We start from the raw sequence: 26260 nt of genomic DNA on the forward strand, positions 1-26260 counted from the left end.
TAAACTGAACTATGATATCAATCCTATTGATTGGAATGTAAACAAAAGAGAAATGATTGCGCAAACTAAGGAATGTAAACAAAAGAGAAAAGAACACCTATCTAAACTGTAAAAGCAATCCTATCCTTATAAACAAAAGAGAAACCACTGAAAGATCCTATTCATCTAAAAGAAACTGATTACAAATAACTTGAACAATTCAAAAGCTCCTAATCTAGATGAAATAAATCACTCGAAAAACTCATTCTTCAGAGTCATAAAATTCATAATCGAAATTCAGAATTAAAGGAAAACCAAACCAAACTCATACTAAACTGATGTCTCTACTATGAAATTAAATTCACACTCAGATTTACTCTACAAAGCAATGTTTACACTATGAAAAACAAGAAGGCTTTAAAAGGAATCTATTTGTTGAACTAAATCCCGGGTTATGAACATTTTGTTTTACAATCATTCCAAAAGGACTTCACACAATTCACACTCAATTTGCACACCAACATTATCAAATATATTTAATCCAAAACCTAAGTTTTCTTCTAAATCAGAACAATAACAATCAAACCTTCAGGAAATATTTAACTTAGTCTTTCTCTCAAAAAAATTAACTCCAAAACCAATTAAATAAACCAATTAAATTTAAGTGCATTCAATTTTGCATCTTAAAACATTCCCCACAACAATGTAACTTTATGGATCTTGGATCAAATGGACAAAGTATTGATCTATTTTGTTTTCAACTTATGGTAATTACTCCTCTGTCATTTCTAGATTAAAAGTATTTTCCAATATTCTGTATTTCTGAAATAAATCATTCATGTTTCAGGAATCATGATCATAGCATAACTTCTTGTTAATCCTGAATGTTTGAAGAGTGAGTTTTGGAGTATTTAACTTTAGGTTTACAAAACAAAGTTTTGAGTACAAAAACGATTTTGGATTTCACACAACAAATCTTTCAATGAAATTCACACTTTGAATATAAATCCTATGATCTAAATAAGCTAAATAACTTGTTTCCAGGTGGTGATGGGATGTTTCGACTCATGGAGCAAGTTTAAGTTAATTCAATGCAATTAAAAATTGAATGGAACCATAATACTCATAGAGATTATTGTTGCATCAAGTTTTGTATTAAGATTCAAAAATAAGTGCCAATGTCATATGCCAATATTGTTTGAGATAAAAACTTCTTACAGAAATACCATATGCTCCTTCTCTTCCCAGCGTACATGCAGATCATCAGCTTTATACAGACTTGTTGATGAAAACAAAGCATAACTATTGGACTATCAAAAGAAAATACAACAGAAGGCTAAAGAAGGTCGGATGCAATCTTCTGGAGAGCCTTCGAATGGGTGATGGTTGGGTTCATCTTGATCATTGCATGGATGGAGGAACCGTTTCCATGCTTAGCATAAATAAATTCATGAAATCATGGTCCTCCACGCACCTGTGGTCGAAACAGTCAAACCCAGATTTCAGCACTATTTTTGTACTTAAGATTCCCCCGATCATAACTCCTTTATGGTAATGAATTTTGAAAAACGGTTTATGGGTTACAGGAATGAGCGTACTTTGAAAAAAACCCACATGTTGAAATATCAATATTCTTCTCCATTTGATCACAAATTTGATATTTTCACCTACATGAATTTTGCATTCCGTACTTAACCTGTAGCAGCTGGTTTAATTAACTTGTGAGAAATTTCGACAATGGAACGTTGTGACAAATGAACTTAGCAAAACCGTCATTAACAAATCATGGAAAAATCATCTCTAATCATTTAAAATTCAAGAAAACTAATGATAATTAACCACAAGGTGTAAGATGTGAATGGATGGCAAGTTGTGGAATTACGGTATGAAATGAGTTAAAAATGTCATCATTTAGGTTATGAAATAGTGGTACTATGCAATGGGAAAATGGGCATATTCAAGGCCTAACATGCCCCCATGCCTTTGGATTTTCATGTCCTCATGCAATTAAATCCCTTGCTCATTTGACAAATTTTTGAAATTGTTTTGTAGATATTGTTTCTTTGGACAACATTGCTTGAATATTGAGAAGTGTTGGTTCTTGTGGAGAAACACTACTTGAGTATTTGAAGGGGTTGGTTCTTGAGGGGAAACACTACTTGCATTTAACATATCATACTAATTTACTGAGCAATGCAAATTGAGGACAAGAAAGGGATGGATGAGGAAGAGATGATGGATGAAATGAGGTGGTGATGGAGATGGTAAGTATGTGGATGGGTGCTTGCATACTCTGTCATCGCAAGGCCAATGTTTATAGGTGATTTCCTTTATCATTTCATGGCAGAAATTACTTCATCCTACAAATATAATGCTAGGAGAATACACTATAGAGACTGCTTTCATAAGGGTTTGCTTTTAACATGGTCTTATAATCAGAGTATATGTGTAAGGAAGGGAAGGAAAATAGAAGGATTTTTTATTTATGAAAGATGAAATGCATGGAATGAGAAGTGGTTAATCATTAAGTTTCATAAACCTTCTAATGAAATATAGAATCTTAAGCCAAATTTACCTCAATTTTTACCTTTGACATTGATGTGCTCGGTGCTGCAAGATGAAGTGGAGGATGAACTGGATGGAGCTGATGTGATTGTTCACCTGACCTGCTAAAGAAGGCTGGAGGATGAACTAAAGGGATGAAGGATGAAATGAAGGTCCCCGTATCCCCCATGTCTAAGGAGTTGTATGTCCCCAAACAATTGAGGAAAGGTGATTGCTGCTACAAATGAATGGCCAAGCTACTATATACTGCTGGAAATGTTGATACAAAGATCCAAACTAATGCAAATCTGTGTTGAGATTACCAAACCATATAGTCTTCAACCGCTACACACCCATGTGCAATCTTTCATATGTGAATAAATGGTGTCGATGTTGAACATAAGCAAGAACCATTGGATTACCGACCATTAAGGAGGTCGTTAACCAATGCGAGATATCCCACCTTTGATGTCAATGGGAATTAAGGCACTAGGTACATTCTACTAGCCATGAATGGATTTTTCGAAGTTGAATGGACTACAAAATTCATCCGCCAAGAAACATTGATGTATTTCCTTGGTAGATGACAAGGATACCTACTATTAAGGCATGCAGGCTCCTAGGTACCTTATCTAACCCGAACCTAGATCCCAGATAACGTGTTAATGTTGATGGGACAAGGCTTGTTGGTAGGTGGGCCTTAAGGGATCTCACATCAACCAACTCGAGTACAAACATAATGAATTGAAAGGTAGATGATTTGAAGAACTCATACAAATTCACAAACTTTATTGGGAACCTTTCCTGCCATTTACCTAGTTTTCAAGAAAAGTCCCTTTTCAGTTGCGCCAGACAAATTGGTTTTCACAAAAGGACTTATTTTTCTCTTTACAATTTTCATTTGTTTATTTACAATACTACTTTCCTACTATACTAGAGAAAATATTTCCTCCTTCAAGTGAAAATGAACTTCCAAAGAAGCCATGTGTGGATCAGGCACAAGGATATACTCATGCTCAGATTTAACATATAAAATTTAGAATATACACGAGCATTAAAAAATAGCAACTTTGAAAGATGTGATACAAAAAGTACTTGAAGACGAGAGTGGTATTTTGACTGGATTGTGATTTGGAACCAAGGCTCGATGTAATCCTAGTTGTATTGGCCAATTTCTTCATTTGGACCACTCTAAAAGTCCTCCTCGGTCATGCCAGGCAAACTTGGATAATTGTCTACGGAATGCGTACAAGGCTTGCTTATGGGCATGGTGAAAGTTCTTCGATCTCAGGTTCCGTTGGATGCTCCCCATCATATTTGGTACATGATTTATTGATCTCCTTGGTAGATAGGAAAGAGGAATCAAAGGAGACTTCCAAATCATTTTCTAGTTGTGGAGAGATAGATAATTTCCTAAATTTGGTCAGGATGAACTCTTCTTGAGAGGCAAATATCCCAGCTACTGCTAGGATTTGAGAAAGTGCTTCAAGGGACATTCTTCAAGCTTCTCAATCATTCTTGAATTTCTCCTGCTGGTTGATGATCCATGTCTCGCAACATGGATTAGTACAAAGGGGTTCTTACAACACCCAAAAAGTGTTTTATCTTTAAAGAGCTTGAAATTTTAAACTAAATGAATTAAAACTGCTAATTGCAATATAACTTACCAAACTTGAACTCCTCGCTTACTTTGACAGCTAGACTTTTGAGTGACCCCAAACCAAAGCGGATGTATGGCTCTTCACTCATGTCTTACCGTCATCTCTACCCTTTATTTTCCCTACAACTAAGATGACACAAAAAAAATTGTGAAAGAAACTATGCTCTAATCCCTTTAGCACCTCCCTAGCAACGATGCCAAAAATGTTGGGGAAATTATATGTGTTATAATTCCAACATTAAATTATCAATTTGGGACTGGTAAGCTTCGAGGCACAAGCAAGGTAACGTAGCATCAGAGCATCTAACCTAAACTAGAGTAAGAAATCAACTTCTTGTTTAAGTACAAAATGTTGTTTCTAGTTTAAAACTAATCAATTGACAAAATAACATGGTCAGGCAACCCATATTTCTATTTCAAAATAATATCAATCATCATTCAAATAATTTGACCATTGTTTTAAAATGAACTGTGATATCAATCCTATTGATCGAAATGTAAATAAAATAGAAATGATTGCCCAAACTAAGGAATGTAAACAAAAGAGAAAAGAACACCTATCTAAACTATGAAAGCAATCTTATCCTTTTAAACAAAAGAGAAACTATTGAAAGATCCCATTCATCTAAAAGAAATCGATTACAAATAACCTGAACAATTTGAAAGCTCTTAATGTAGATGAAATAAATCACTCGAAAAACTCATTCTTTAGAGTCATAAAAATCATAATTGAAATTCATAATTAAAGGAAAACCAAACCAAACTCATACTAAATTGATGTCTCTACTACGAAATTAAATTCAAACTCAGATTTATTCTAAAGAACAATGTTTACGCTATGAAAAACAAGAAGGCTTTAAAAGGAATCTATTTGTTGAACTAAATCCCGGGTTATGAACATTTTGTTTTACAATCATTCCAAAAGGACTTCACACCATTCATACTCAATTTACACACTGACAACATCAAATATATTTAATCCAAAATCTAAGTTCTGTTCTAAATCAGAACAATAACAACCAAACCTTCAGGAAATCTTTAACTTAGTCTTGCTCTCAAACAAATTAACTCCAAAACCAATTAAATTTAAGTGCATTTAGTTTTGCATCTTAAAACATTCCCCACAACAATGTAACATTATGGATCTCGGATCAAATGGACAGAGTATTGATCTATTTCATTTTCGACTTATGGTAATTACTCCTGTATCATTTCCAGATTAAAAGTATTTTCCAATAGTCTGTATTTCTGAAAGAAATCATTCATATTTCAGGCATCATGATCCTAACATAACTTCTCGTTAATCCTAAATGTTTGAAGAGTGAGTTCTGGAATATTTAACTTCAGGTTTACAAAACAGAGTTTTGAGTACAGAAACAATTCTGGATTTCACACAACAAATCTTTCAATGAAATTCACACTTTTAATATAAATCCTATGATCTAAATAAGCTAAAGAACTTGTTTCTAGGTGGTGGTGGGCCCTTGCCACTCCTGGAGCAAGTTTAAGTTAATTCAATGCAATTAAAAACTAAATGGAACCATAATACTCACAAAGATTATTGTCAAATCAAGTTTTGTATTAAGATTCAAAAATAAGTGCCAATGTCATATGCCAATACTGTCTGAGATAAAACTTCTTACAGAAATACCATCTGCTCCTTCTCTTCCCAGCATACATGCAGAGCATCGGCTTTATACAGAGCTTTCGATGAAAACAAAGCATAACTATTTGACTATCAAAAGAAAATACAACAGCAGGCTAAAGGAGGTTGCATGCAATCTTCTGGAGAGCCTTTGAATGGGTGATGGTTGGGTTCATCCTGATCATTGCATGGATGGAGGAACCGTTTCCATGTTTAGCATAAAGAAATTCATCAAATCGTGGTCCTCCACGTAGTTGTGGCTGAAACAATCAAACCTGAAATTTAGCATTTTTTCTGTACTTAATATTCCCCTGATCATAACTCCTTCATGGTAATGAATTTTGACAAACGGTTTCTCAATTACATGAATGAGGGTAATATGAACAAAACCCGTGTGTCGGAATCTCAATATTCTTCTCCATTTGATCACAAATTTGATATTTTCACATACATGAATTATGCATTCCATACTTAACCTGTAGCAGCTAGTTTAATTGACTTGTGAGGAATTTCGACAATGGAACCCTATGACGAATGAGCTTAGAAAAACCGTCATTAACAAATCACAGAAAAATCATCTCTAATCATTGAAAATTCAAGAAAATTATTGATAATTAACCACAAGGTGTAAGATGTGAATTGATAGCAAGTTATGGAATTACTGTATGAAATGAGTTTAAAATGTCAGAATTTAGGTTATGAAATAGTGGTACTATGCGATGGAAAAATGGGCATATTTGAGGCCTAACAGAGCAAAATGGGATGCCTCGGCACAATGGTTATATGTGAAGATGTTAAAGCATATGTGACATTGTACTGCAATATCATCGCACATCAAACATGGGTAGCTCATCATATTGCAGATTACATGTGATTGCAGATGCCTTGACATCATTCTTGCACTATGTCTAGTAGTCGACTTTTAATTCACCCTATCACCCACCCCTTGATATAACTCATTATTTTCGTTGTGTGCCCTCACATCTCCCTCTAGGTGTACTGCGTTCTGCACGAGGGGCAAGTCCATGTGATATTCGATTCTTTTGCATGATTTAATTTAACCACAGAATGAAGATTGTGTTTTCAACAATGATGCGGTGGATGTGAGTTAAGTAAATATGTTAACAAAACAAAAATACATATATGCATAGGATGACATGTAAAGAAGTGTTGAGATGCCACATTAAAAGACAAAGATAAAATCGAGTGTATGCAGAAGAGGCATAGTTCCATGTTAACCACAACAGATAAATTTTTTGGGGTTGCTATCTTATTCTTTTTTCGTGATTACGAATAACCTGCGAGCAATAAATATCTCTCTAGGGTGAGGATGAAGGTCAAAATGTTGAGTTCTCACTTCTATGTAGGGCGAATTGACCTCTATGAGCTGCACCAAATGTTGAATATCTGCAAAACTACCACTCCATGTGATTTGTTGGCTCCACACATTTCCATCGGGGCGAATCCAGAAGGTCAAACATAGAGCTACATCATCCATTTTGCAGTCAGACTGGTGTGGAGCTTTCATTGTGTGGAAAGCTCCGCACAAGCAAAGCTTTGCACACTGCTTGTCCGCACCAACAAAGATCTCTTATGTGCGAACGTGGTTATGCGGAAAGTTTTTACTGTGCGAAGAGCTTTGTGCAGAAAGTTATATGTCGAGAGATTTTTGCTTTCATTATGTGGAGTTTTCTCGACACGAACTTTAGTCAATTAAATAGCTATAGCGGTAGAGGCAAGAACTATGCTACATAACAACTATTAATCTTGTTATTATTCTATTACAATGTTCATTGTTGTAAAATGTTACATTGTCAATTTTATATATGGATGATTTAAGTGATTTCAATAAACATATATGTAATTAATTATTATATTTTCTTAAATGATACTATACATTAATATAATGATTATAATAAAAAATATTAAAATATAAAAAACCATTTGATTTTTAAATCAATAATATTTTTTTTTTATAAAAGTATAAGAAGTTTCTTTTTTGTACCCACGAAAATATTAGCTAGCATGTAAGAAATTCAGGTACTCAAACATATTGATGGCTTGTATTCATTGTCTGAGTTGATGCATTCCATACATGTTTACACATTGATGCATTTAAATGATTGCTATGCACTAGTGCATGCGGATGTTTTTACTAACCAATGCACCTTAATCATCGTTACACAATAAAGTGTTTTATTTTAAGTAAATACATTCAAGGTACATGTTCCATATACAAGCATTGATGTACATGAGATTACAACATATAATGATGCATGGTGTCACAATCATATGCATTGATGAGATTAGTTTTTTGCTTTTTTTTTATAGTCACAATTATATGGTGATGCTACTTGTTAGGCTTTGCACTTAATAATTTTCACTTTATGACTTTAGAGGTTTTTTTCAAGCATAAACTAATATATTTGTATTAATAAAAAAGTAGTACCAGTGCTAAATATAGGATAATACAAAATGGAAAGTCAACAATAATACTTGCTTCTTAAACCCAACAATGTAAAAATGTTGTCGATTAGTTGGGCTAACTCTATTGTTCTAGATGAAAAACTATAGCTTCTAAGATATTGAGAAAGCAAAAATTACTACCTTGCCTTGCAATGACAAAACCTAAGCATAATTATAGTCTTTCTTGTTGGGAGCTTCCTATTTGATACTAGTCCTTGCTAGAGAATCCATTACTTCAATCTTAATTTCCACATCTCAACAAGGTTGTCGAATAGTTGCTTCTTCTTGCTCACAAATTCGAATTGGGAAAATGTGATGAGTTTTATACAATCCCCAAGCCTCGAGTTGAACCTAAAGCTAATTCTTATAACATTTTGCAATAATCTTCCAAATCCTCTATTTCGTGAATTTGCCTTGGCAAAGTTTCCATAACCTCTAAATTCTAGGAGGTCACTTCAATTTTGAAAAAAAGGAAGTTTTGCTCGTAGTTGCTTCACATTCTTTAAACAATGACGTTGGGCCTTTTAAACCTCACATAAAAAATGGCAACAACACACCCTTCCCTTGCCAATTTAGAGAAAAACTCCTTCAAATATAATGAAGCAAAGGAAGATGCAAAATTTCATTCTCAAACAGAGATGAATATGAACCCAATAATTCCCAGTTCTTTTTTAATCTCCATGCATAAAAGGTCAAATAATACACAAACTAAACACATTAAATCCCTAAACAAGAAACACCCAAGTAGAATTGTGGTTTTCACCACTTAAAGCTACCAATTGAAAGTCAATGCCTCAACTACCATAAGAAGATTGTCACAGACGACATACAAGGAACCTCTAGATGAACTAGTAGATGAGAGCATCATCACAAATAAAAAAAGAAAAAACCAATCTTCCTCAATTTGAACCATATCCCATGACATAAATCTCATTCCACGATTAGTTGAATGTGAATGTACTAGACATTGGGGGGTTTTATTTCCTATCCCATTAATGTTATGAAGTGTCATAACTTAACATCCTTAAAATGGGCACTATCCATCCTTGGGTCATATGTAAAGACATTTATTCAATTTAAGGGAGGTGGGAAATATGTATTTACACATAGTTTCCCCAATTCTAATGTGATTTGGAATTGGAGGAAAACTTCTCCTTCCTAAAAATTGATCGTTCTCTGACGCTTTGCAAGTAAAAATGGATCTTATATAAAAAAAAAACTTATGGTCTCTTCAAGGATAATGAGTTAGTTTTCATGTGAACTTTAAACAAGCAACATATCATCATGAAACTAATAAAGTCAAACAAGAAGAGAGACAAAACATAATTTGGTGATCGAGTTCACCCCTCCTAGGCTACATCTTTCGGCCTGCTAACACAACTAGACCACTCCATAGATTTCAATGATAAAAGAGTACATGAAATGTGTTGAAAAATTAGTGGCTAGTTTCCCCTTCAAATAAATATTCTTTTGCAAAGAACTCTCACTCTAAAAAGCATGAAAACCTACAGTCGGTCATGAAATAGTAAACAAGAAAAGGGATTTCACATCACGACCATGTACTCCAACTGAAAATGAGCATACATGTACAAAAATTCCACATTGAACTACTACAGAGAGCTTTCCTCCAAAAGACATAATGAGAAAAGATAAACATGATCTGCACCATAGAAGTCACAGTTGCTGCAGATAACATATGAAGGCTAGAAAACCCCTACAAGGTCCTCTCCATGCTCAAAAGCCTTCAAAAACTGCTTCAAACCATTGATTGTCCCTGGAACCCATAAACTCAAACCTGAAAAGATTCCAAACAAAAGTGCTCTAACCAATAATTATAGGCTTCCATTGGATTCAGAATGTCCAAAAACCCCTATTTGGGTTCTTCTTGGGCTCAAAAAGACCAAAAACTCATCAAATTATGGCTCTCCCAAGTTGCTCCTGCTATTCATCCTCCAAATTGGATCAACCTGCAAAGAAAGTGACATTTTCACCCTTTTATCCGCTCAAGAGGTGAAAAATTCACCTGCAATAGGTGCAAATTGTCACTTCTTTTAAATTCCCAATAACCCCTTAGGTGCAAATCCAGGACCACATGGGCGTTGTCACCCACCATTTTGTGGGGTGATATCCTTAGGAGAAAAATAATTTCCATGATGTTCCTCAACCAACAGCTGTCGCAACCACCAACAAGCTCGATGTCTCGATGTGCCATTTCTCTGCCACCTGATATATCCATGTGGTCCCTCACCCATCTGTCATGATAGTATTTTTGAAGGTGGGCCTCCCAAACCTAAAGGTATGCCTTGTTATTTGGTAATTGAGTATTCTAGTTTATTTATCATGGAAACTTTGAGCATGGATTAATGGGGGAATTCAGCGGAAAGAGTGGTCTAGGTATGTTATTTTGTACGCGAGGTCACTTTTGTAATGTTAACCTTGCACCCTAGTCACATGGGATCTCTTTTACAGGCCTATTTGTTTTAGGGATGGTACTACATGGGAAACATTAATTTTGGTTGCATGGTCCCGCTCCCCAATTCACATATATTACTCCCCTTCTGCTCATTACACCCGTGGTCATCTCTCCTCCCACCTAGGTCCACATTCCTCCACTAGGTCCACATAGGGTCATCCACCCCCTCCCCTCGCCCGACATCTTGGGTCAGGCTTGGAATGATGCCTAAAGGTTGATGCAACTAAAAGAAAAAGAAAAAGCATATTTGGCCACATTCAACAGGAAATTGTACCATGAATTGCAAAAGATGTTCGAGACAAAATCATTTAGCATGTGGGAAAAATCCATGACATGAGCTTGGCCCCATTCCATGGCCATCACTCTAGTTCTTACATGGCCCTTAATGAGCCTCCGTTATCATTTAGGATGCCATTATTGTCCCAATCCCCAGTGGGTGATGAACTTCCCCACCTTATGAGGGGGTATCCACTCTTATAATTTACGTATCATGCTCTCATTACCTAGAGCCCCGAGCAGTTAACCAAAGAAAATCATGAAAAGGCAAAAGGCATATGAAGAAGGGTGAAAAAATCAAGGTCAGGGTAACTCATGCACCACGATTGCTCCCTCCTATACATTATTTGTAACCACCATCCTCCCACATCTACCTAAGTAACAGGCCAATTGGGGTAAACATACGACGACAGGATACTATGATATGATTCAACCTCCTTAGTGACCTTAAGGAAATGGAATCGACGGAAACACATCAACCATACCTATTACATCAACAACAACACTCCCAAGAGGCATCCCAGCCACTTAGGCATCCTACCCCTAGTTCCCACTGACTTTTTATACCTCTTGACCTCTTAATGCTCTCATGTTATGGGCATGCCAGCATCCAGGGGCCTCTAGACGCTCTTAGAAGCCTACATGTTTGCATCCAGGGACTTTTCCCAACAGACTTGTGTTAGCGTCCATGGGGTTTAAGGAACTTTTTCTAGCCCATAACTGGATGTAACTTCTAGAATCCATCAAACACATGATGATAGGGCTAATAAACCAAAAACCAACTGCAGGAAGAGGCCTTACCATCCCCAACCAGGACTGAAATGTTCTCAAACACTTGGCATTAATGAAATCTACAAGTCTAGGATACAATACAAATCATGAATGATTGAAAACTCTTGTGAAACATGACAAGAAGGATCACCACCTTCTCCCTTAAACTATTATGACATCAATTAGGTCTTGCATCCATCATTTTAACCATTACAAGTAAATACATGAAATAACCATGACATGAACCAGTCAATTGATCATGCTTATAAATAGCATAAAACCATGAAAATAACATTGAGATAACAACCATTAAATCCACATATTAATAAGTACAGAAGCAAGCGAAGTTAGCTTTTATTAAACATAGGAAAATTCAACCAGGTTTGGGACTTCCATGTACCACCTGACCGTAGACATGGCTGAACCAAATATTTCTTTCAGTCAATCACCCCCGTGCCATATTCCAAGCATGAATGTGGGATCTCATGGATAAACCAATCCAAAAACAACCAGGGGATCCAGAGGTTAAACCACCTCCACTCTCACCAAACTGTGATCACACCAAAACCGGTGCTCTGATCACAAAACCGAACCGAACTTGGAATTCCATCTAGAATCCATCACTATCCTTGAGGAATTTTTTGTCTCCTTGCCTCTCAGACTTTACTACAATCCAATCCTGGATCACTAGGCCTTAAATCGAGACTAGTCTCTGAGGATTTACCGAAATCTACACCAGATCACTAGGCCCTAAACCTAGACTCCTTCCTCAGGCTTTACCATGTATCCCACCAAAATCGGTCTAGGGATTCCTAAGCCTTTGGGAATGAACCTTGAGACCACCTCCACCCTGGATTCTGAAATCCATTCGGCAAATCCAAAGTTCAAAATTGAGATAAACATCCCAACACACCATGGCATCTGGAAAAAGGCAAGGCTAGGCTAAAAACCACTGCCATACCCAAAAAAAACCATGCCACCGACAACAAGAGAACCATACACCAACATGCAAATCCATGCACGTCAAAACCAGATAGGAAATCACACATGCAATATGTTACCTGCCAGTATTCCTGTTGAAGTTGTTTGATCCTGCTTTTCCTTCCTTTCCTTTCCTTGTCATTCCCTTGCTTGTTTTTCCCTTCCTTGCTCCAAAACCTGAGCAAATGCTTTTTCCCAAAGCTTGCTACCTAATCCTCAGAAGCCTTTTTATCAATAAGGCCTCTATTTTCTTCATTTTCCATTATTTTCCTTCAATTTCCTCCTCACATGCAACCTATGACCTTTCACCTTACTTTTCTCATAATTTCCTTTATTTTCATAAATAAATGTGCCAAAAATGTGTTTTTTTTTTCTTTTAATGCCTTTGCCTTTGCATTTTCTAATCTCCTTAGCCATAATAAACTAAAATGAACACCCACACCAGGATGTCCTACCCAACATTCAACTTGGAATACATGTCCCTTACCCGTGGTCTTATTTTGCCTTTATTAACTTTTATTACATGGAATTTTCACCAGGGTTGTTACAGAACCCTCCCCCTTGGGGAACACCATCCTCGGTGTTAAACCACACCAAGACCTCAGCAAAACCGCTGAAAAGCAAACATACTGCCCATGGAGCTTTATAACTTAGCTTGTTGCAATATTTACAATGAAAGACCTGCTCAAAAGAAAAACATCATGACAACATGACAAACATATAGTTTACTGGATCTTTATAACATAACTCATTATGGTATTTACAGTAACCACATATACACATATGCATGACAAAAAAATAAAAGGATATGATGCCTGTATCAATCAACAAGGGAATCCAGAGGCTCACACATCCACCCTCAAAGTAATACAAGGATTCACCTCATTCCCGGGAAGTCCAGAATCTACTGCCATAGTCAAATTGCATCTAATGTCTAGCACTATAATCCTGCACCACTTGTCCTCTCAGCAAATAGTTACCGGTTCATTGTTCCAGAGTGCAATTCCAATGTGCATTTGATTCCATCTAGCAATGCTAATAACCAAAACAAATATATCCCTGACCTTCCCTTCTCTACTACACAGACCCTCGGGCAATTCAGTCACCCCTTCTGTGCAGTCACTCACCTTCCAAGTTCCCATCATCCCCTATCCCGGGTGATCCATCCCTTGGCAAGACTTCCTTGCATCAGAAATTCAAACAACCAAGGCATATACCTGCCTCAAAACCATCATATTGGTCATAGAATGCTCATGGAAATCAATGGACACTATTGGGTACCAATGTTCCACAATGGCCCTACTCCTGAAATGCTTTACCAACATACTACTACTTGCTCGAATTAGTTTCATTGTTGCTGCTAATTATTGTAGTGAGTTTCAACCACCCAACCGGGAATTTCCATGCTTCCTATACTAAGCACATAACTTGCATTAGTGTTAAAATAAAATGAAATAAATTCACATCATACCTCATTGGTATCTCATCAATAAGGTACACTTGCAATCTTGTTTACTTCCTGTCACAGCAAGTCAAAATGGCATCTTTGAACAAATCAACATGTATAAAAATATCACATTAGGTTAGCTCAAAACACAACCATCATAGATCAAAATCATTAATCACATGTAACCATCATAAACTAGAATCATAATTCACAGGCATAATAAAACTGAAATAAAATTTTGATACTTATCCTTTAATCAATCCTTAGATTCTACCTTTATTTTTATTTTGTACGCACTCTGGATCAGTTTCCACACCCGACAAACACCCATTGCCTTCTCCTCAACCATGTGCATCACACACATACAACCACACACCACATACAACACCATGTGATACATGCACCTACACCTGACATACAACACATACTCCTACACCCAGTGTACAACACAAGAAAATACATGCCCCTGCATCTGGTGTACACCACAACACAATACATACGCCCACACCCAAGGTACAACATAATACATATACGTACACAAAGTACAACATAACAAATACACATGTCACGATGCTTCGACTACAAAATGCACATACATAGTACCACATGCCCTCAACACAGCATGTATGGCATGCACACAGTACCACATGTACACCAATACCATATGTACCACATGTACATAGTACCACCTGTACACCGCACCACCTACACAACGTGTCCACAACATCACATGTACACAACACCACCTGCACAACGTGTTTACAATGCCACATGTACACTACACCACCTATACAACATGTACACAGTACCACATGCACCACATGTACACAACACCACATGTACACAACATCACATGCATGACATGTACACAACACCACATGCACATAGTACCCCATGTACAACATGTACACAACACCACTTGTACAATCATGCACACAACACCACATGTACATAGCACCATATGTATGACATGCACCCAACACCATATGTACATAGCACCATGTTATAAAAATTTTTGGGAACTGCAACCCCAAGCATAAAATGTCCATAAACCAAGGGCTCCTAAGTCCCTAAAAGTGTTGTTCTAACCCCTAAAGGAACAAGGTCAACTGATTACAGCTTCTCCCAGAAGTTCTCCATGAAAAACTGCTCAGAACTGGTCAAAACAGGATCATTTCACCTGCTCCATAGGCAAAGTGCGTTGCATCTCACCTAAGTACACTCTGTGGGTGCGTTGCATTCAAAAAGCCCTTCTATGGGGTGCGATGGGCGAGAAGCGACAAATGGAAATGTCAATCCGCGAGGTGGAGAGGCATGGAATCTTCCAAAAACTTCTCCTGTGACACTTGCCTCTCTGAATTCGACCAAGGATGAGTAAGAGATCATCAATCTCCAAGTGGAAGCAAGAACTATCAGAGGGAAGACACTAATCAAATCACAAGCTGACTCATCTCCCTTACAGATATCTATATATGGATCCCTCATCCCAGAGATCCAGAGGCTGGAATTTTGCATCTTGTAAGGAATTGTTGTTGGTTTCTTGAGACAACATCATAGTGTTGGGTGATCTAAGCTTTGTATGAGGTGAAGAAGGGCTTACTTGCTGAGAGGATGATGCTGGGTCAGAACAACTGGTTGTAACTCCCTTGGCTCTTTCTTGATTATCAATAAAAGCTATTCAAGTTTTCCTCCATACTCTTGTGTCATTTATGTTTTATGCATTTGTATGGTCAATTTACATCTGATCCTAGATTGTTTATGATTATAGATCCATGTTCTTGTATAGTGTTATGCTACTCTGATTCTACAGGTACTCTGTGAAGCTGGGCGTACAAGGAAGCAAGTAGCAAAGGACTATCAGAAGAGAGAGGAATCGACCTAGGAGCCAAGCGCAAGACAAAGGTTGGTCTCCTCTATTCTTCTCTCATCTATCTTTCATAAAGGAAAAACGAAAGTAGCTTTACTTTGTTTGTTTCTAAGGTAGCTACCACACCTTAGTGGGATAAGCAGTTCTGTATAGACACTTTTCCCTGTAACAAAATGGCGACTCCACTGGGGAGCGACTAGGTTGTTTGTTTATCTTCCTTGTTGTTTATTTTATAAACTTACAGACTAAGCCTAAAGTCGAGCCAGGTAGCTTTTGAACTGCATTTTCTATGCAAATGCAAAGTAGATAAATTCCGCTTCAGTCAATCTCCGGGTTTTGTTTATGAATTAAACAATTGATTTACAAACTCTCTGATTGCCCTTGTGGTAGCTCTAGTAACCTCCTTAGATCTACCCCTGATTGTTGATTTATTGATTACCATTTGCTCGGCCAAAACCCTTGAACTGAACTGCAAATTGTGACCCGGAACCTAAGCAAAGTCTCGTCTCTAGCCTAGCGCAGGCTCTGTTCTGTGAATCTGAAATTCAGCGCACTTCCCGAGTGTAGTAGGTGCGCTGCATTTCAAGTTCACTGTGTTACAGGTGCACTGATTAGACTAGGCATTGTTCCTCAGTTTTGGTTTCTGTGTTCATTCTTTTCAGTTCTATTCATGAATTTTGTTGCCTGTAGTCAGTATATCTCTGTTTGAAACCCCTTTTCCTTGTTGTTATTCCGCCTCCGTTGTGCAAAGAACCGTAAATGTTTTTGTGTATTTGTTGAGTCATTTTCAGTTCTCCTTTGCAAAAAAGTAACGTAGTTGTATTGTCGTTTCTCGATTTGAAAGTGTCGTAAGTGTCGTTTTCAGTCGTAGAAGAGAGTCTAATTGCTCTTGATAGTCGATTACCCTGTTACTATTGTATTTGATCTGAATTTGTAGTTTTTTTAGTGTCAAAAGCAAGTATTCATTTCCGAATCGTAAAGTGTTGTGATTGTCTTCATTTTTTATTTTGAAAAGAAACTTGTTAGTAATTGTCGCTTGAAAAGTAATTCAGATTTGCGCATTAGCTTTCTTTTTATCATTCACATACTAAGAAAGCCGAAAACAAATACATGCATGTGCATTTGCATTTAGACTGTTTGATTTGTTTGATTTAGGACAGTGCATATAATGTGTGCTCTTTGCTCTTTGTGAAAGAATATTGTCTCTCTTTCCTTAGTAGCTAGGATTTTCATTGCACAAAGAAGATAAAAGATTGTTTATCATCTTAGATTGCATTTTAGGAATTGTACATCTACATCACGCGGTGAACCTGAAAGGCAAATTTCTTAAGCAAGATCAACTATAAAATAAATTCAATGAATCTAACAACGCTTTGGAACCTAACGCACAACATCTAGAAGTCTAGGCTAGAGACGTATTCCGGCGTCGTAAAGCCTGGTAACTGTTGTTCTCACTGATGGTTGGGTGATTCCTCCACTTTGAGGCGATAAGTGCCAGTACGGACTTGTGCTCCCACGTACCATCGAGTATATTTTGGGAGACCACAATAGGCTTAATTCTTTATCCATAGGAAGTCGTGTCTGTCGCCCTATCAATCGCAATGCACTGAACACAACATTCAGGAAGATTGACTGTCGTACCGTAAAAAGTATTCTGCAGTTTTGCGATTGTTTTGGTAATTCCTCTACCTAGATTTCCAGAGCAGTCCCTTTCGTTCCTTTTCAGACTCCTTAATGAAAAAGGTCCATCTAAGCACTTGTCACTTCAGGCTCATTAAAAATTGAAGGCGACTAGAGTCATCTTTTGTTTTTTCTCGACTCTTAAAAATTGAAAAAACAAGTTGTGTCAAAGCGTCTAAAATTCATCTAATTCGGAAACATACTTCCCCTTGATTTTTAGTTGATCGAGTAATCCGCAATCGTGGAAGAAAGTCAATTGAAACCCCGTCATTCGTGGAGGCTTACGAGTCAACCGTCTTTGTCTCCGGAATCGAAACTATTACGGACAAAGCGAACTCGTTTAACCGGTTCCAAATCTCCTGGTAAAGTTAGAACAAGTGTTCCAACAACATCAGAGACTCTGGTTACTCCAAACATTTCTGGTATCCCTGCCTTTACAGAAGAAGTTCAGCAGCCACCGAAGGACAGTAGTATTGATCCTAGTCTGAGGGTAAACACTTGTATCATTGAACCAGTTCCATCTACAACCGGTTCGGAGAGTGTTGTTCCCCAAACATCTGTCGCTGCAGATTCCATACCTTCTTCGGCACCAGAAATATTCTACGGACCTGATGGTCTACCCCTTCCACCTGGTCTGATTGCTATAGAAGAGATTGTGGAGGATCCTCCATCTAGTACTCCATCGCAATTTGGAGTCGGGATCACTCTGTATCCTTCTTCATCAGAAATTAGTCTACCGCCAGCGGAAGCTCCTGTAGAATCGCTAGGTAATCTTTTGGATAGACTAGAAATGTCTGAACAACCGTCAACATCTAGGATTGTGTCGTCTGACACAGCGACGGCAGAACTTCTTGCTATCACTCCAACAATGTTCGCCGATATACCATCTGTCCCAACTAGCTCTCAATCGCTAGAAGGAGCCCACTCAGGGGCTATTTCGACGGTATGGTTCGTTCCTGTTTGTTCATCCAGAATAATATCTGGGAACTCTTATGTTGAGTCTCAACAAATTGATCCATTTGGAGGACAATTTGGGCAGTCCGGTCCTCAAGGGCAAACCATTCCCTTAAGTACCGGATTACCATCGTATGGGGCGCAGTATACCCTTTCATTGTCCCCTCCGAGAGGACAGCCATACGGGATTTCACAACAAAATTCGAGTTATGCTGGAATTACGTCAAGCGGTTGGGTACCGATACTACCTCAACAACCAAGAGTTGTATATTCGATGCAACAATGTTTACCTATGTCAATTATACCAACTACACCAGCTATTGTGACGGTGTCGCAAGTTCAAGCGCTGCCTGTTGTATGCCAACCTCAGGTTTCTCAGGTTGTAATGCAACAGCCTCTTGACCCTGCAACTCAACCACAATCGCCGACTGGTGGAATGACACAGGTTCAAACGGGTACAATTACCCCTCATCTTGGTCAAACAGTTAGTATCGGGCAACAGCACATGGCTTCACAACCATGGCTAGTGCAATACCAACAACCGCAGTTCCAACAAGTATACCAAGGTTCTGAGCAACAAATCTTTGCAAATAGTGGGCAGCCGTATATTCAAAACGGTCAAAATCAACCATTCTACAATGGTCATGCCCACCAACCTTACCAAAGTTACCAGCATCAAATGCATTATGCTGGTATGCAAAGACCAACTGCTCAGGCGATCCCATCTTATCCTGGGTATGCTTCACCTAACCTGAATCAACAGTTACCCTTCGTGGCGACTTTAGAGTTACCTGATTTAAATCAGTTAACAAACGATCCAATCGCTTACGCCCCTTGGTGGCCAGCGATTCCGCATAAACTTCCATCAGATATTCCTAAATTTAATGGAAATCTAGGTGAAGATCCGTCGAATCATGTGATGACCTTTCATCTGTGGTGTTCATCAAACACCCTAAACGATGATTCGATTAGGCTTCACCTTTTTCAGAGGACGTTAACTGGTCCGGCAGCAAAATGGTATATCGAATTGCCCAGAGCTTCATTTGACAACTTCAGTACCCTAGCCACAACCTTTTTAACCCATTTTCAGTTACCGATAAGGTACGAAACGGGAACGGAACTTCTTACCAATTTCAAACAAACAACGACCACTCACATATCTGATCATATACATGAGTGGTGACATCGTCGTAGAATGGTAAAAATGTATGTTCCTGATCAGCTTTTAGCTGAATGGTTTATTAAGTCATTATTGCCTTCTATTACAAAAGATGTGGCAAAAGGGGGAGTTGTCACTCAAGAGCAAGTCATTGCTCGTGCGCAATATTTAGACTTGATTTATACTCAGTCTGGCACGCTCTACGATAAAATACCTGACGCTCCTAGACCGGAATTCTCAGTCCCTCTTCCTCCTAAATCAAACAATGACTCTCATGCCGGCGATGGCGTGATTGGTGCAACAGACACAAAATTGACAAAGGCGACATCTAAAAAGGCTCGTAAGATTTCCAGTCAAAATGCAAAAGAGGAACTTCTTGCCTCGGAAGTAAATGCCGTATCGACAGATAAAGGCAAAGAAACCAAGCAACCAAGGGGCAAGAAGAAAGGCAAAGGGAAGAAGAAGAAACAGGAAGAATCATCACCTGAAAATCCTTCTGCAAACCCTTCTGGAAATAGGAAACCAAATCATCCATGCTTTATATGCGATGAGGATCATTGGACATTAGATTGTCCGTATAAAGCTGAGCTTAAAAAATTCTTCAAGAATACAAAGACCTCAGCAGTATTAACTAATCCTTTTCCGAATCCAGGAACACATCTGGTTGACAGTGGAAATGCTTCCCCGTCTCAAGTGCTGATGTTGTCAGTTTCCAAACAGCAAAATGATGCTTTGATATCGACAAGGAACAAAGATTATGGGAATCCACAGCTATCAAACAACAAGGATAAAGATTAACCTAGTAGTTCGACAACAACTTCGACAGAAGTTGCGCCGCCCATCATTCCTGAACTGACAATAAAACCGCCAAAGGGAGTAGTACACAAGTCGACATTTAATCCTCGTGCTAGAGCAGCACAGCATTATAATATAGTGGAAGATTTGGCCCAATCGCCATCCGCTATGTCGATGCTTGAGGTACTACAAAATTGCCCATCCCAAAAGCAGGCTTTATTATCAGCCATCGGTGGGATAGACCCAAAGGATTCCAATCTTGTATCCTTTGATCATAAAGGATACAATCCTCAGTTACCAGCTCAACTAGCTTTCCTCGTTCAAGTGAAAGCCCTCAACAAAACTGTTCATCGAACGATTATTGATGAGGGGGCATCTACATGTATTATGTCGATGAGTTGCTGGAAAACTTTAGGATCTCCAACCTTGTCGCGATCTTCGACGACATTAAAAGCATTTGACGGACGAACATATACCCCATATGGTATTCTAAGTAACTTGAAGGTGGAACTAGGAGGAAAAACAGTAGAAATAGATGTTGAAGTAATCGACGGAAATCTCGATTACAACATCCTACTAGGAAGACCATGGATATATGCTATGGCTGCTGTTGTGTCGACCTATTTTAGGAAGATTGCATTTCCCTTTCAAGGAGGGATTACAATCGTCGATCAACAAAACTTCCTCCCCAATGGTTCTCAAGTTACGGGAAGCATTCCAATGATCCATGGAAGCCCCCATTCGCTTCAAAATATTGGAGTAGGCCTACTAAAAGACCCTATATTAATGGGAACTTTTTCCCTTCCACCTCCAATCAATTTGGTGGAAGTAGCGTCGGTAGGAACCTGCAATATGATATCTTCAACTAAAAAGATCTCAGAAAACGATATCGACATGGATCATGCGCAGGTTTTGCCTCCAAGCCCAACATAAATATTGTAGCAATCAATGTTCCTAGCATGGGAGGCAAACCCAAATCAACGCTCATCAAGCGTTTGGATAGATAGGTCTAAGGAATATGGCACCCCTTCAGATCCTTGGTCGCGAGTGCATGTCACCGACGAAGGAATTGTTCAATCAATGGTAATTGAAGGGGCACCATGGGAAGATTACCACCATCGTTCCCTTCTTCCGGATTGTGAAGAAAATACTCCTGATGACCTTTATCATCCTTCAGTTTTTTATTTTCTATCAAATACTGTAAACACGGTGGATTCAGAGCGAAACTTGTCCAACATTGAAGAGACTATCGCCATAAATATCTTGACCAAAACAGATGTTGTAGAGAATATTTAGTCAGTTACGACTACCTCTCATGGAAATGGTCATACGTTTGAATGACTTACTTAACGCAGTTGAATCCCAAAAATGATATCTAATATAATGCACTGCGTAAATCCCCAATACTTAAATTCAAAAAGAGTCAAGGGATCTCTACTTGAATGGTTCATGAGGCACAATACTTGCTAAGGTTTTGCAAATGGGGTAGCAAGCTAAGTGGGCTTGATTGTGGGGAAAAACTCCACAGTTAAGCGCGCTTGAGCCAGAGGAGTTCTGGGATGGGTGACCTCCTGGGAAGTCCTGGTTACCGGGTGCAAGCCCCGGAAGTGATGATTGATGCTATGTGATTCGTTCTCCACATTTCACTAGTTTCAATCCCACTTCTTCACCCCTGTGAGCATCACCCGATGCAATGAGTGCTAAGTGAACTATTCAAAAATCATGAGAAATTAGTCAGTTACGACTACCTCTCATGGAAATGGTCATACGTTTGAATGACTTACTTAACGCAGTTGAATCCCAAAAATGATATCTAAGAGAATATTTATGTTGGCAAATGTTGTTCTCCTTCAGAACTGGAAATATATAACGCTCTTTTTCGTGAGTTTAGAGATGTCTTTGCTTGTTCATATAATGAAATGCCAGGCATTGACTCGAGTATCGTTGAACACGAAATCAAGATGTATCCAGATGTCAAACCAGTACGACAACGGCTACGACAGGTGCACCCCAAGAAAGCCGCTGCCATTAAGGCAGAAGTTGAAAAACTTCTCCATGCTGGTTTCATTTACCCGGTTCCTCTAACCGATTGGGTATCGAATATTGTCCCTGTTATGAAAAAACAAGGAACGATTAGAGTGTGCGTCGATTATAGAGATGTAAATCAAGCTTGTCCAAAAGACAACTACCCTACACCCTTCATCGACCAGATAATTGATGAATGCGTCGGATGTGAAATCTTTTCATTTATGGATGGATTCTCCGGGTATAATCAAATAAATATCCGCCCACAGGACCGGTCAAAGACTGCATTTATTTGTCTGTGGGGCACATTCGCATATCGAAAATTACCCTTTGGTTTAAAGAACACAGGGGCAACATTTCAGAGGGCAATGAATTATGCCTTCCATGACATCAAAAAAATCATTCAACCGTACCTCGACGACCTTCTGGCTCATTCACGAAAGCGAACTGATCATCCGCAGCATTTAAGAGCAATATTTCTATGTTGCCGACACTACAAGATACGACTCAATCCACACAAATGTGTATTTTGTGTCAGTTCTGGTCGTTTACTTGGCTTTGTAGTCTCGAAAGACGGGATTCATCTCGACCCATGTAAGGTTCAGGCAATCATAAATTTGCCTCCACCTTCCAATTTGCTTCAGATTCAGAAACTCCAAGGGAAAGCAAACTTTCTGAGGAGGTTCATTCCAAATTACGTTGAACTTGCTAAAGGTTATATGCGTCTTTTGAAAAAGGAAGTACCCTTTGTCTGGGATCAGGTTGTGCAAGCTTCCTTTGATGCTTTAAAAGAATCCCTAATGAAAGCATCATTAATGTACGCTCCTGATTATCAAAAAGACTTTAACCTGTATCTGGTTGCAGCAGATACAACCATCGCAATGGTTTTAGTTCAAGAAGACAACGGAATTGAACATCCTATATATTATTTGAGTAAGAACTTAAATGATACAGAAAGCAAATATTCTTATGTTGAAAAGCTAGCACTCGCAGCTGTTCAAGCAATACAGAGATTTCGACACTATGTCCTCTTTCGAAAAACTACCATTCTGTCAGATTGCAACCCCATGACTTATATATTGTCGCGACAGTTGCTGGGGGGCAAATATTCAAAATGGATAGCAATTCTACAAGAGTTTGATCTGGAATTTGTAAAATCCAAGTCAAAGAAAGCTCTGGTTTTCGCAGAATTATTATGCGATCTCCCATCGTCGTCCAACGATGAAACATCTGAAGAAACGATCGTGGACGAAAATTTGTTTCTGATATCTTCAAGCAATCTGTGGTATGGAGATATAATCATTTATCTCCAAACCCAAAAATATAGGTCCAATACCTCTCGCTCCAAACAAAAACGTATTCGATACCAATCAAAAGACTACATGATCGTCGATGATACACTTTACCGTCGTGGTGTCGATACAGTTCTACGGAGGTGCCTCACTCATGAGGAGGCCGAAAAAGTCTTGAATGATTGCCATTCGAGCACGTGTGGGGGGCATCAATCTGGTTACGCTACAGCACAAAAATTTTTACGAGCAGGATACTTCTGGCCAACAATGTTCAAAGATTGCATAACCGCAGTCAGAAGTTGCCATGCCTGTCAAATTTTTGATAGCAAAACCAGAAGACCACCCGCACCTCTGCAGCCAATAGTTGTTGTTGGGTCATTCGCTAAATGTGGCATCGATTTCATGACATGTAACCCCACCTCGACTGGGGGGCATGGGTATATCATGTCGCAGTTGACTATTTTACCAAATGGGCCGAGGCGATGCCTACATTAGATAATACTGGTGAAACAACTGCCCTCTTCTTTTTCAATCATGTAGTCACTAGATTTGGCATCCCACAAGCTATAGTCACAGATCATGGATCGCATTTTCACAATCACATGATGGTCGAATTAGCTGCTAAATTAGGGTTGTCTCACGACAGCTCTACTCCATATTACCCGCAAGCCAACAGACAAGTTGAAGCAATCAACAAGGTCCTGAAGCGCATGCTGCAAAGGATGATTGGAGTTCACAAAAGAAGTTGGCACCTAATCTTGTACTCAGCCTTGTGGGCTTACCGAACATCGGCAAGGAATGCAACCGGGTTTACACCTTTCCAACTGATATATGGCCTAGAAGTAGTCTTACCAATCCAGTGTGAAATCTCATCCCTCAAACTCGCAATTGACCTTCTCCCCGGGACTTCAGAAGAGGAGGCTCGTTTCTTGGAACTAATCCAATTGGATGAAACCCGTCGTGATGCCGCTTTGGCTAACGAAGCCCATAAGAAACGAGTCAAGGCGCAGTTCGACAAAAATGTCAAACCCCATATCTTCTCAGAAGGTGACTTGGTCTTGCTTTATGACCAAGAATCCGATAAATTGGGGGCAGTTAAATTCAAGTCTTTATGGATGGGCCCCTATATTGTTAAGCGGGTGTTAGCAAAAGGGGCCTACGAGTTAATGGATTATGACGGGATTCCACTGGCACAACCTCGTAACGGGTTGTACCTTAAGCGTTGCTATGCGTGATTCAGTATAGTAACCTATATGCTTTTGTTATGTTTTTGTTTTCGCTAAAGTATTTGTTTTGGTCAAGTAATCCACTTTTTACATTTATTGCAGATGTCAAACCTATTGGAGTCATGTGTTGGATATGCCGACGGAGCGAGTCGTATTTCGCGGAACCTATCTTCCGCAGCCTGGGCCATTTTTGATCCAAGCGACGAGTTAGTAAGTTTCAAAGGGGTATGTATTGGTTGATAAACGAATAACAACGCTGAATATAGCGCGTTGATAGAACTTCTCCCTGATGTGATCATCACACATGGTATACGCCGATTGATTGTCAGGCTAGACTCACAACTCATCATACTACAACTCACTAGTATCTACTCTGTCCGAAATCCAGCTATTTATCGCATGTTCCTAAGGGTTAAGATTTTGGAAAGGCAATTTGATTTTATTCAATATCAGCATATTTCCAGAAGCTTAAACACATTAACTGACTCATTGGCAAATTATGTGTTAGATAGACATTTGCAACATTTATAAAAAGAAGCATCCCATCAATATTTGCGTTTGGATCATGTAACTTAACCAAAATAAAACTCCGAAAATCAAAAATATATATATAATTGTTTATGGTTTACACATAATGTTCTGTAACCAAGACAAAATTGGTCAAATGACCCAAAACTCAAAACGCTAGGGGGCACCCTAGTCTAATGATGCTCGCGATAGCAAGTCACAGCCTGTGGGATCATGCGTAAGAGCCTAGTCCATCGTCTTGGCACACCAGTAGTATGTCGCTGCAACCTCAAAGGCAGCTCGTCCGTCCTCACATCTGGAATACCGAGAGTGAGTCCCTCGACCTGGTCCTGTAATGCTGTGAGAATCTCGACCACATCGAGGTCGCGAAGGATAGCCCTTCCAACAGCCTCTCCTGCTGGGGTGGCAACTGGCACTCTCAGGCGTACTACTGGCCGAATGGGACCGACATCTGCATGAACACATGAGTTTTGATTAGTCTTGATAGAATAA

The sequence above is a fragment of the Pinus tabuliformis genome, chromosome 5_2, assembly GCF_031772625.1.
Source record: "Pinus tabuliformis cultivar Carrire ecotype Pingquan chromosome 5_2, CPIR1, whole genome shotgun sequence".
Classification (NCBI taxonomy): domain Eukaryota; kingdom Viridiplantae; phylum Streptophyta; class Pinopsida; order Pinales; family Pinaceae; genus Pinus; species Pinus tabuliformis.